Source organism: Salmo salar, chromosome 23, assembly GCF_965601325.2.
Source record: "Salmo salar chromosome 23, fSalSal1, whole genome shotgun sequence".
Lineage (NCBI taxonomy): Eukaryota > Metazoa > Chordata > Actinopteri > Salmoniformes > Salmonidae > Salmo > Salmo salar.
The window spans coordinates 11,683,464-11,697,781 of NC_138313.1; the positions used below are offsets into that span (position 1 = coordinate 11,683,464).

Genomic DNA, 14,318 nt, shown 5'->3' on the forward strand with positions numbered 1-14,318 from the left:
CTTACATTTCGACATACCTATAGTCTAGATATATTGTATTTTTACTTTACTGTTACTGTTTTCAAGGTCAATTTTGAAACAAAGGTGGCATTAGACTACTATCAATGGACTTGGTCTATAAACGAGTCTAGTGTGTTAGTCTATTAATGAGTCTAATATTTGAATAAGAAATGCAATCTGATTCACAAGACTCTCAATGAGGTAAATGGAAGAAATTACATGCATGTCCACCTAATGATCACTAATAATGCTTTATTGCTCAATTAATTTAGCAACAACAATTTGAGGAAGTCTTGTCCTCTGTAGTATCAATGATGTTCAATCTCCTGTTCTCTATTTATATACTGTGTTCAAAAACCGATTTGTGAGCCAAATTCTGCTCTCTCTCTCATACTAGGGATGGATCAGTCTCAATACTCTACAGCAGCTTCCTCTTACACGCTGATCTGAAAACCAAAGACGTGGAAACATTTTGTTAATATATTTTATGTTGTATATACACATCCTTATCAATTCATAAAGTGTTCTGTGCACTTATCCCCCAAAATTTGTCTGAAAAATTCAATATGGGGCACTAGTAGTATATGTAGCCTACACACCAATGCTGATTCACCAGCAACAATCAATTGACACAATGTAAAACATGGCTGTGATCCTGTATTCTTCAGAGACTGGCTAAACATATGACAGACTCGATATATTACATAACAGAAGCCTCATATTCTCAGAGAGGGGGAGACCCATTGTCTCCCTCAGTTATGAGGACACTTCGTCCACCCGATACCCATGTCCCAGCTCTGCCAGATACCAGTCAAAAACCCTGCTGCTCTTATTGTCCTCTCTATTGAACCTTTGCCTCTGCTTCCTGTCTGTAGTAGCCCACTGGAGGACTGGCTTTTGGTACAAGTGTTGCGAAGATCACATTACTGTTGTTCTGATGAGGCTTTCTGATAAAAAAAAAATTAAAAAAAAATCAACATTATATTGTGTGGTGATGAAACATACACATTCTATAAAAAACCTTGAGCAATATGAGTGTTCCAGTAAATGGCTTTAGCACTACAGTTTAGTTGTTTTTCACAGCAGAATTTTGACAAATTGAGCAATCACTCCAAAGAATAAGACACCATTGGACCACATCCATTTATTTATCAGTTATTCAATACAATAGAAATAATCTGTTAAAAACACAGTTGATAATCATAATATAGGTGAGAAAATATAAACAGTAAGAGCAGGGTGAGAGAGTTTAGCAAGCAGCAGACAGTGCTTACATCATATGTACAACATTAGCTTAGCTATTCTACATCTTATTTCCTCCAAATTACATCTCTAAGCATTTCTCACAGGCTTTCCAACATGGAACATTATGAGTGTTTTCAGGGGAGACAAAAACAAAACACAGGGTGCATCTCAAGTGGCACCCTATTCCCCAGCAGTACAACACATTTGACCAGAGCCCTATTATAAGGTGCCATTTGAGACGCACCCACACAGTTAGATTTGATGGAAAAAAAGTAATGACTGTACTTTAGGGTAGGGCACAACGGTTATGTTACAAATATGCAACAGGCTCAAAAGTGAAGTATTAATAACACACATAGCTAATGACTAGTATCTAGAATATGAATTCCTTTCGGTCATCCATTGAGGAAATTGAGCGCTTTGTGCTCATGGATTTTTTATTTTTATTTAACTAGGCAGGTCATGGGAGGTGGGGGAATGGTGTTACGTTCCAGGAAGGGGTACAGGGAAAAGGGGAGCAAGGTTGGTGTTACATTGGGGGAAGGGTTACAGGGTGGGTCACTCCTTCACTATTGTAAAGGACTCCTTGGTGGTGGTTGGTTTGCTCAGGGCCTGAATATCATCTACGAGCTTGATCGGGGTCACAATGTGGGATGATCCTGGAGATTTAATGAAAATTACATGTTTGTTTACTAACAAAATAATGTCATAACAATTACAGATGAAGAACATTCTGTAGTGTTGCTTTACCTGACATTAAAGACCATGACAGAAACATACTTTTGTACTGTGAATCATCATTTTCCATTCATTACTTGTTTTTTGTACTACCATTTATTTACAGCAGGGGGTGTCAAGCACTAGTACAGGTACTGACTGGGCTGTAAATAGGAACAATAACAATGGTTGGGTGAATCTCAAAAGTCTTCTCAATTCACCTTGGAAGCGATGAGAGAGGATGCAACTAACCGTGAATACTTTTGAGATTCACCCACTGCTGTTGGTACCCAGCTATGAGGACCTCACAGGACTTGACAGACTGTGTGACCTGGTAGGCACAGGGCATCTCTGAGTAGCTGATCCCTCCGATGACGAAAATGATGAGCCTGGAGCCACTCCTCCGCTCATCCTGAGAACTGGCCTTGTGTTTCTGACGGGCACTGGAACAGGAGAGAGGGATTAAGATATGGAGGGGGTGTGGAGAGAGAGAGTGTGTGTCTGAGATTGGAACTTATTATTATTAACTTATATTATCATATATATATATTTTTTTTTTCATTAATAAAATCACATCTGTATCTCTTCCATATCCGAGACCTAGACTATAAAAGCAGGGTTCCCCAACTGTCGGCTCAGAAAATGGTTTCTGAGCCCAAAACAAATCCATAAAATGATTTATATTTTCGGGGATTTTCATTCTTGGACATAAAAGCCTAACAATACCAGAAATCGTCTCCAAGGGATTTTCATTTTGGAAGTCTAGTCCCGAGTATTCCCAAGCGTTATAGAGAGATCATATACAAATGTAAGCAAGATTTGAAATGATGTTGTAGTTAAATATTATATCTGAGAATGTGGTCAATGTGGAGAATGTGGTTAATTATGTTCCGGCCCCACGACCAGCTGCTCTATAAATACATCGCTGAATCTAGTTGATGATTCCTGCTATAGAGTTCAGCTTGTATAACTGACATGCAGCAAAATAATGTGAACCACTCATTGTCACAAACTGGAATAACACACGCCAGGGATGGGAGAAGCCTCTGAGTTTGATTTGAGTGCCAACTGCCACTCCTTCGTTAACCCCCATAACCCCTTCCTCAACCCATCCTTTGGGTTGCAATTTATGGGTGGCAGGGTAGCCTAGTGGTTAGAGCGTTGGATAAGTAACTGAAAGGTTGCAAGTTCAAATCCCCGAGCTGACAAGCTACAAATCTGTCGTTCTGCTCCTGAAGCCATCATTGAAAATAAGAACTTGTTCTTAACCGACTTGCCTAGTTAAATAAAAAATATGAATGTCAACCTTGTGCACAAGGTTGTTGCCATGCTTTACCAAAAGCAAATACTGCAATTGTAACAATTAAAAAATCTTACTTGACCGCCCTAGATCTGTTCCATGCAGCTGGCACTTTGTCCAGCTTGTTCCCCAAAGCATCCTGGAACGCCACACAGTCTCAATACAGGATGTCAATCATAAACTTGAACTTTTACATTGAGACTAAATCTATTTAGAAAATGAGCCTGCATAATAATAAAAAAAAACATCAATAAGCAAGTATAGATAAACATAAATATACACATTAAATGCACATTAAGATACAAAACAGTTAATTAAAATAAACAAATTGTTCATTCTAAAAATCCTCTGTCAGCTGTCTGGATTACCCTAGGGACACCAAAGCATCCAAACGAAAAGTCTTTAAGAAATTAATCCAAACATAGGGTGCAAGGTGTTTTTTCTTTTAATTTTACCCCTTTTTCTCCCCAATTTTGAAGTATCCAATTGGTAGTTACAGTCTTGTCTCGTCGCTGCAACTCCCGTACGGACTCGGGAGAGGCGAAGGTCGAGAGCCGAACGTCCTCTGAAACACAACCCAGCCAAGCCACAGTGCTTCTTGATACAATGCCCGCTTAACCCGGAAGCCAGCCACACAAATGTGTCGAAAGAAACACTGTACACCGTGTCAGCGTGCATTGCGCCCGGCCCGCCACAGGAGTCACTAGAACGCGATGGGACAAGAACATCCCTACCGGCCAAACCCTCCCCTAACTCGGATGACACCAAAATAGTCTCAAGAGTGAACGGGTTTGATAACTTCACTGTTAAGATTTAAAATGACAAGTTATGTAAGTTGGAAGCTTGTGGAGCTGGGCTTTGTAAACAAAAAGAGCATAATGATGTGATCTACGCAACTTTAAAAGAGGTCCAGCTAACCTTTTGGTAAAGAATGCAGTGATGAGTAATAAAACTGTCGTCTCCTGTGATAAATCGAAGGGCGCTATGATAAAACGGCATCCAGGGGTTTAAGAGTAGTGGAGGCTGCAATTTGATAAATAGTCTTACCATAATCCCAAACAGGTAGAAAGGTTGACTGCACAATCTGCTTCGTGCTGACTAAAGATGGGCAAAATCTGTTCCTGTAAAAAAAGCCCACTTAAAATCTTCGCTTCTTAACAAGCTCATTTGTTTGTTTTTTAAACGTTAAATCATTGTAAATCAAAATAACAAAGGTATTTTTGTATGCAGGGACTTTTTCGATTATAGAACCATCTGATGAATGAAGATGTAATCCATTGAGACAATCTTACGATTGTATTTAGTTGCCTGTATTATGCACAAATATTAACATTTGTGGAGGATCCTCAGAGGAGGGAGGGAAGGACCATCCTCCTCAGTGAATTTCATAAAAATAAAATTGTAAAACATTGAAATAGTTATCCTTTTTAGATAAAACTATACTAAATATACTCACGTCACCAAATAATTGTTTAAAACACACTGTTTTGCAATGAAGGTCTACAGTAGCCTCAACTGCACTCTGTAGGGTAGAACCATGGTGTAGCTGGAGGACAGCTAGCTTCCTTCCTCCTCTTGGTACATTGACTTCAATACAAAACCTAGGAGGCGCTTGGTTCTCACCCCCTTCCATAGACTTACACAGTAATTATGACAACTTCGGAGGATGTCCTCCAACCTATCAGAGCTCTTGCAGCATGAACTGAAATGTTGTCCACCCAATCAAAGTATCAGAGAATGAATCTAGTACTGAAAGCATAGGCTACAGCTATCTAGCACTGCAGTGCATAACATGTGGTGAGTAGATGACTCAAAGAGAGAAAGACAATAGAACAGTTTAACAAATATTTTCTTCAAAAATGAAGGAGAAGCGAGAGAGAGTAGTTTTTCTTCACTTTCACTTACTTTGCTAGCAAATGCAGCTGGCTAATTTAGTTACTCTAACACCCGGCTCAAATAGAGGGATGCTATGTTAGCTAGCTGGCTATGACTATCAAACACAATACTGGAACTCTTCCAGTCAAGTCAAGGTAAGCTTTTGGTTTTATTAATTTATTGTCACCGGGGCCCGCCGGTGTAACTGCTTACTGACTACACACTGTAACGTTAGTGCACAATTAGCTAATATGGGGACAATGATGTAGATGGTTTGACTTGGAAAGGTTTTTCGCCTGGTCACACAGAGCTGATGTGTTGTTCATTGATGTCCACAAACGAAGGGAAAAGGTGAGAGGGAAGTGCATAGAGACGAGAAGGAATACAATGCTATGAAAGTGAACTGTGTTTATGCGTGATCAGGGGTGTAGTCATTCCTCCGATTCCGTTGAAAAACGTTTCTTAAACGGAAGCAATCGAAACGGGGATAAAAATAGAATTTGTTCAATAGAAACTCTCGTTTGCAACTGTTGGACTAATGATTACACCCTAGATAAGCTAGATGCAGGCAAAAGTGTGCAAGGCGGTATTGAATGTCACTCTGTCCACGTGTCACTGTCTGTCATCTCATTTTTCTCTGGATCGGTGTGCACCTAAATTGTAAACTCATCATAGGCTAGGTTCTAGCAAACTCATGATGGGTACAGGGAAAATGTGAGTATCATGTAGTAGCCTAAACCTATCGCTGTTACATTGAACTGTGTGAATGGAATATGAATGTACATTTAAAGATTCTCTTTAAAACTGTGAGGGCACAGGGTGAGTCAGAGCAGCAGACTTGCCGTTGAGGCTGAAGATGTAGAGGAGAACAGCTCTGATCTTGTCGTAGATGTCGTGGGGATGCAGCAGCACAGGAAGCAGTGTCCTCATCGGGTCCTTCACCTTCTGACCCTCCACATCAGACCCTACTGCCAGGTCCTACACAACAGTGAACACACAGCATCAGTCAGAAACCACAAGGTCATACATACATGGACAGTTTTCTGTGGTTGACATAGAAACATGGCTGAGAAAAACAGTCTAATATTTTATTCTAATATCAATACATTTTCCCACATGGCAGTATAAGTGAACAGCTTTCATTTCCATACAAACCCAGTCACATAGAGGACTGACCTGTTTTTCCACAGTATCATTTCCATAGCGAGCAGGTAGAAAAGAAACACCACAATATACTGGGCCTCAGAGGCATCACACCCAAACAGAGAAGACCAACTCAGGATGACAACCAAAACAGACCAGGTTACATGGTGCTACATACCTGAGTCACCTGCTTGCGGAAGTGGGGCATCTTCTTCATAAGCTGGGATAAGACACTTATTGTGATCTAGAAAACAGAAAATAATGATAAAAGCAATGATTTTACTTTATTTAACCAGGCAAGTCAATTAAGAACAAATTCTTATTTACAATGACGGCCTGGTAAGAGGCAAAAAGCCTCCTGTGGGGACGGGGGCTGGGATAAAAACGAACAAAAAAAAACAATTTAAGACAAACAGACAAAGACAGAAGACACTGGCAACAGCACAAAAACATCAGCAAAAAAACAGCAAGCCAGATACGGATATTTAAATTACTTACTAATACAAATGACCCCTACTAACCTTTTAACTAAATACATCAAGACAATGTCTAGGGCAGGGGTGTCAAGCTGCATTCAGTCTTCAACTAGGTCCGGATGGCCGCACTCATTTTTTTTTACAATGATTTCCTCGCCGTCACCCACTGGGCCGTAATTTTGACACCCCTGGTCTAGGGCCATGTCATTATAGTCTTCATGTCACCTATTGGCTGGTATCCGTCTTCTTTGATGATATCCATAATACATTTTCTGACGCACTAAGTTAAGTCCTTATTTATTGTGCCAACACCCTGCTAACAGCAGGCAAGATGGCCACCTCACCTTCTTCTTGTCGTTATCTTCCATCTCGTAATGCTGGGCCAGTTTGTTATCCACCAGCGCTGCTAGCTGCTTGGCATTATCCAGAGTGGTATTATCCAACATGGTCTCCATGATAGGAATATACATTGTCAGGCATGGGTTATACATTTTTTTTAAAATCATGGATATTATGGCAATATAAACATATATATATTTTTTTTACAATTTCTGTTCATTTTAGAAGGTTCTTACTCAAAGCTCAGTTGAGACAAAAAATGATATGTAAATGTGATATCATAATAGTTAGATGGCTATTCATCCAAGGGTTGTGGCAGTGACTGACTGTTTTCTGTGAGCAAACAATCAAGGTGTGGCTACAGAACACATATATAATTTATACATTACAGACATTTATATAATAACATTTTTATATCCGACGGTTATATAATGCAATTCTAAGAATGTGCTTGGGGGCTGCAGAGGAGTGACGCAGCAGTTCCTCCTGTGAAATTTGTAGCATTGGGAGGAAGGGGAGGGGGGGGTTAAAAGGGGTTCCACCCCCCTTGTTTTGGGGGTCTGAAAAAAAGGACAATCAATTGAAAAAAATGTATGAAAAGAATATTATGCTGACACCAAACTTGTATATATAGCCACAAATGAGCCCAATAGCATATTGGTAAATGTATTTGTTTAAATTACTTTTACATTTTGACCCATGCATATAGACTATGCACAGTCCATATTATCAGGTATGCTATTAGCAATGAGCATTATCACCTGTAGCCCAACTGATGCAGCATAGTTGCTATAAAAAAATAGGCTGAAGCATGGGGTTGCCTATCTGCATTTACCCTACTGAGCTTATCATTAGCTAGATCCCAAATGTGATATTTTAACTATTTAGCATCATACAGATGAATTGTATGTCCCAAAAAACACAGTTGTGTTGCATAAGCATAGTGAATATAATGTAGGCCTACCCATGGCACCTCTAAAAACTCTGGGGGTAAAATGCCACCCGGGGTACTCATGCCACCGCTAAAAACTCTGGGCTTAAACTGGTTCTGTTTGCGCATATTTATAGAGTTGAGAAGTAAATAAAGTAGGAATGGAAAGCTGGGATCCCTGAAAGCTGGGAAAGCTCTTTTTAAAGCACAAAAACAATCTGACTAGGTAACTAGATAAACTATTCTACTACGGGTTTGTCTGATTTTTCTATTCATTACTCGTTTTGTTTGCAGAGGAAAAGTAAATGTGGACTGTTCTAGCATCTTCAAAGTGCGCCTCGGCAGAAATATTTTTATATTCTATATTTTTTGGGCATGGCGGTAATGATTTTCCTATGGTGCAGCGCCACAGCTAAATGACTGCAGCAGAAACACTGGAGTGGTGTAAGGACAAGGGGTGTAAACTGAGAAAGCATAAGGAGCTCTGATCTCCTCTAACTGACTCACTTATTCTATCTGACCCCTGGGTACTCATCCAGCGTGGCACACATTGTGACAATCTGGGCTGCCAGAGTCTCTGGTGTCTACCCATTGTCCTGGCTACTGTGAGGGCTGTAGATACTGCGGAAGGCCAAGGGTTATCACAAGTGAACACCTGAAAGATAAAGGATTGGTTTACATCAGTTCATGTGGATTGGTATACATCAGTTCATATGTAATATACAGCACTGAGAATGGCGCCGAAGGAGATGGCTGACCGTATACGATCCCGTAACCAATTGTGCTATTGTGTATGTTTTTTCGCGTTATTTGTAGCATATTTTTTACATAATGTTTCTGCCACCATGTCTTATGACCGAAAAGAGCTTCTAGATATCAGGACAGCGATTACTCACCCCGTAATGGAGGAATACATTTTCTTCAATGAGTCAGACGGGAAGGATTTACTTCAGATGCCCGATAAGGCCCTCATCCCCGTCATTCGCAGGAGAAAGAGACGGAGGTGTCGAGGACGAAGGTCCAGGTGCCTTGTAAGGATCCGTCGCCGAGAAAGTAATCTACCTTTACCATCAGTCCTATTAGCCAATGTAAAATCACTCGATAATAAAATAGACAAACTACGATCATGTATATCCTACCAATGGGACATTAAAAACTGTAATATCTTATGTTTCACCGAGTCATGGCTGAACGACGACATGAATAACATACAGCTGGCGGGTTTTAAGCTTTTTCGCCAGGATAGAACAGCGGCCTCTGGTAAGACAAGGGGTGGCGGTCTATGTATATTTGTAAACAACAGCTTGTGCACAAAATCTAAGGAAGTCTCAAGATTTTGCTCACCTGAGGTAGCCACACTATTTACCAAGAGAGTTTATCTGTATTCAGTGCATGTGACCTAAAAATTAAATTTGGGAATACAACTTTATCTATAGATTCTGATCAGATATTCGAACAAGAAAATACTAAATTGGGACCAACATTTTATGTAGCTATGATCCTTTGTAAATGAACTTGGTGATTAGGAACTAGGACTCCCGAGTGGTGCAGCGATCTAAGGCACTGCATCTCAGTGCTAGAGGCGTCAATAACAGACCCTGGTTTGATTCCAGGCTGTATCTCAACCAGCCGTGATTAGGAGTCCCGCACAATTGGCCCAGCGTCATCCGGGTTAGGGTTTGGCCGGGGTAAGCAGTCATTGTAAATAAGAATGTGTTCTTAGCTGACTTGCCTAGTTAAATACATGTTAAATAAATAAAAAAAATACTACCCAGATTAACTTCATAAAAGGATTAAATATGATGTTAAACATGGATGAGAGGATGAGCATCCAGAAAAGTGTTTATGCCATTTATGAAAGCCAATAATTTTGACTGAGTTCATTGTGTTCAGCTTCACTCTCAATACTATGGGCCATCAACACACGGTAACTGATAATCTTCCCATGGTTCTGCATTCTTAAAAGCAGTTTTTTTAGAGGGATAAAACACACATAATAGAATCCAAGTCACACACCTCAAGCATTTTCTCCTGACAACAGAACAGGTCTTTTGAATAATGAAACCTACAAGTGTTACTGTATCCAGATATTCCGTTACAGAATCCTAGCAATGACAGATTGCCACATTGTATAACATCATATTCAGATTTTAGAGCAATGCCCTTCCAGGATTTTGTGTACCTTTTTGCTCTACGGAAATCCAGCACCAACAGACACTCACAGACCAACAAAAATGAATAACCTAACTAACATGGTGCAAGTTATTTTGTAAGGGAGAGTATCAGTTTCTTATGTGAATAGAAAATAAAAAAAACTTACTTGGGACTCCTGGGGCAAGAAGGAAATGTTTATTTCCTTGCAGACACGTATATATTTTGCACAGTACTGTTTCATCTTGCTGAACAACTCATCAGAACAATCTGAAGGGGGGAGAGTTCCAGAATTGACAATCAAAAAAGGGGTTTATAATAATAAAGACATAATATTTCTTCCCTCAGTATATACTTACAGTCAGTGAAATAAACATATGCTGCTTTGTTCTTAGGTTTCAGCTTGAAGTCACCAATGAAGGCATCCACACACTGTCAGCACAGAATGGAAATATTTCACTACAAATACACATTCACAGTCCTGTCAAACCTAGAACACGTGAAGAACAAGTTGTACTATTTTGTTTGTAATGATGATCAATATAGACGTTTTCATATTGAGGTGGAGTATGGTGTAGAGACATTTAATGATGTCGAACCTTTGCTGTCGGGGTCATGAAGTAGATGGCCTTCATTTCCGGTACAGGCTCTCTGCTTTTGTAGAGGTCCTCCACAACTAAGAGAAAATACAGTTTACTTTCAGTTCATGGCGCACATATCAATAACACCACTTTTAACTGCTTTAAACATGTTCGAAGTAGCCTTGGGTTATTTGTACTATTAATTGAGTACATAAGAAGTTCTATGCTAATGATATGTCAGTCTTGCTTATGCTGTTGTGGGGACACATTCTTATATCCATCTTGCATATAACAAAACAGACAGCCTTACAGGGATCTAATATTTTCATATCCCTTCTACATGAAACAGAAGCGTCACTTTGATGTGTGAAAACATCCACTTGCAATGTAATTCTCCAATTACAATCGAAGTCAACCACAGATTGTGCACAACCACAATTGCTGTCATATTGTTGGCCTGAAATCATGGTTACAATCCGCAACGGTCGGAAGTAAGACTAAACAGTAGACATCTATGAAAATTATAATTTCCATTAATGTGACATACTGGTGATTCCCTCCTGCATCAGGTCGGACATTTTGCAGCACGTGGACAGAAGCTTGGTGGTGAAGTGGTCCAGTGTCAACATCTGAGAAAGAAAATATGTATGTTATGACCTTGATATGATACCTTTTGATTAAGACACTGTGTTGAATGTTTCACATTAGACAAGAGAGATGTCCATCATAAGCACAGCATACAATGCATTCCCAAGCAGCAGTGTATCAAAACAATGACTGGGTTGTGTGCAGTCGGGAATACAGCACTTAACCCAATTACATGGTCTACGTGATGGAACGGTGAAGGAATGCAGTCAATACATTCAAGAACGCAACAGTGAGTGTTGTGTCAAAATAAACAGATCCAGTCCCATTACCTTCCATATTTCTGACTTCTTGCAATCCTCGATGATTGTTTCCTTTATTCCTAGTTGAAAGATGAATGGCAGATAGCTTAACTTTAGTATTTATTACGTTCTACTTGTCAATCCCTAGGCTACGTTATTGACTGTCAGAGCTGCCCCCTCCCACAAATGATCCAACTGGCAAAACAATCAATGAAAGATATTTCTCAGGCCATATAAAAATACTAAATATTGGAAAAGGTACCCTACACTCAAGTGCATTATATTTGTATATTTCTTGACAGTGCCACTGACCAATGATGTGTAGGCTATACACTGACCTAGCGGTCTGTCAAGGGGTGCAATCATTAGTCCAAACAGTTGCATGAGAGATCTTAACTTTTTCGCACACGTTTCCGCCATCCTTTCTACGAGGCTTTCTACTTCAGTGAGTCGGCGGCAAAGGACATTCTGCTCAGACCAGGCCCAAAACCCTGACACTCGAAAACGGAAGAGGCGGCATTATAGAGGCCAGCGTGCGGGATACCTGATGAGACTACGTCGGCGAGTGAATAAACGACCTCCATCCTCCATTCTATTGGCGAATGTGCAATCTGTCACAATCGTCGTTTTGAACAGACCAAGGCACAGCGTGTATAGTGCTCATCTTTAGAATTTTAATGAATGCACTTGAAACAACAAAATAACAAACGCGACCAACAGTTCCGTCAGGTACAAAAACTAAACGGAAAATAACCACCCACAAAACCCAAAGGAAAACAGGCTGCCTAAGTATGGCTTCCAATCAGAGACAACGAAAGACACCTGCCTCTGATTGGAAAGCATACTCGGCCACACTTGGAAAATGAAACATAGAAACAGAAAACTAGAACACATTCCCCTAGAAACAAACCAACACCAAAACACACAAAACAACCCCCCTGCCACACCCTGACCATACTACTATGGCAAAATGACCCTTTTCACTGGTCAGGACGTGACACAATCAGTGGAGAATAAACTGGACGACCTCCGTTCAAGACTATCCTATCAACGTGATTTGAAGAACTATAATATCCTTTGTTTCTCAGAGACATGGCTGAACAAGGACATGGAAAACATAAACCGAGCTGGTTTTCCTATACAATCGGCAGGACAGAACGGAAGCGTTGGTTAAACTCAGGGGGGTGGTGTGTGCTCTTAACAGTTGCGCAATCTCGAATATTATGGAAGATTTGAGGTTCTGCTCGCCTGAGTTAGAATACCTTATGATCAGCTGTAGACCAGGAGTACTCAAATCTTACCCTACGAGGTCCGGAGCCTGCTGGTTTTCTGTTCTACCTGATAAATAATTGCACACACCTGGTGTCCCAGGTCTAAATCAGTCCCTGATTATAGGGGAACAATAAAAAAATTCAGGGGAACTGGCTTTGAGGTCTAGAGTTGAGTTTCAGGGCTGTAGACAATACTATTTACCAAGAGAGTTTATCTATATTTTTCGTAGCTTTCCATTTACCAACACAAAACAATGCTGGCACTAAGAACACTCTGTACAGGGCCTTAAGCAAACAAGAAAATTCTCACCCAAAGGTGGTGGTCCTATTGGCCGGTGATTTTAATGCAGGATAACTAAAATCTGTGTTACCCAATTTCTATCAGCATGTCACCTGTGCAACTAGAGGCGGAAAAAAACTCTAGATCACCTTTACTCCACACACAGACACATACAAACCTCTTCCTCACCCTCCATTTGGCAAATCTGACCACAACTCTATCCTCCTTACAAGCAAAAACTCAAACAGGAAGTAACAGTCCTGCGCTCAATACGGAACTGGTTCAATGAAGAGGATGCTAAACTACTGGATTGTTTTGCTTGCAAACTGGAATAATTTCCGGGATTCACCCAATGACATTGAGGAGTTTACCACATCAGTCACCGGCTTCATTAATAAGTGCATCAACGACGACGTCGTCCCCACAGTGACCATACATAACCCAACCAGAAGCCATGGATTACAGGCAACATCCGCAGGCTAGATCTGACGCTTTCAAGGAGCAGGACAATAATCCAGATGCTTATAAGAAATCCCACTACGCCCTCCGACCAACCATCAAACAGGCAAATTATCCATACAGGACTAAATACCTTCTATGTTCGCTTCGAGGCAAGCAACACCGAACCATGCATGAGAGCACCAGCTGTTCCGGATGACTGTGTGATCACGTGTGATCACGGATGACTGTGTGATGACTGTGTGATCACGTAGCCGAAATGACTAAGGCCTTTAAAACAGGTTAACATTCACAAGGCCACAGGGCCAGACGGATTACCAGAACGCTTACTCAGAGCATGCGCTGACCAGCAGGCAAATGTCTTCACTAAGATTTTCAGCATCTCCCTGACCCAGTCTGTAATACCTACATGTTTTAAGCAGACCACCACAGTCAATGTGCCCAAGAACTCCAAGGTAACCTGTCTAAATGACTATTGCCCCATAGTAGAGTTATGCGCGGGACAGATTTCTTCATCCCGCTCCTGCCCGCACGCACAGATTTTCATACTGCACCCCGCCCACACCAGTTGGCTTTCTAGCTGACTTCCACTTGCTACCGCAAGAACTGGTCCCAAACCTAACCACCAACCGCAGTGCCCACAATGTTATTTTAGGTATATGT

At 40.7% G+C, this 14,318-nt stretch overlaps 1 pseudogene; it reads right to left on the reverse strand.

Annotated features, from left to right (window-relative positions):
• Window positions 1–1,145: 1,145 nt before the first annotated feature.
• LOC106583993 (syntaxin-binding protein 3-like) lies at window positions 1,146–12,011 on the reverse strand (annotated as a pseudogene).
• Between the last annotated feature and the right edge of the window lie 2,307 nt (window positions 12,012–14,318).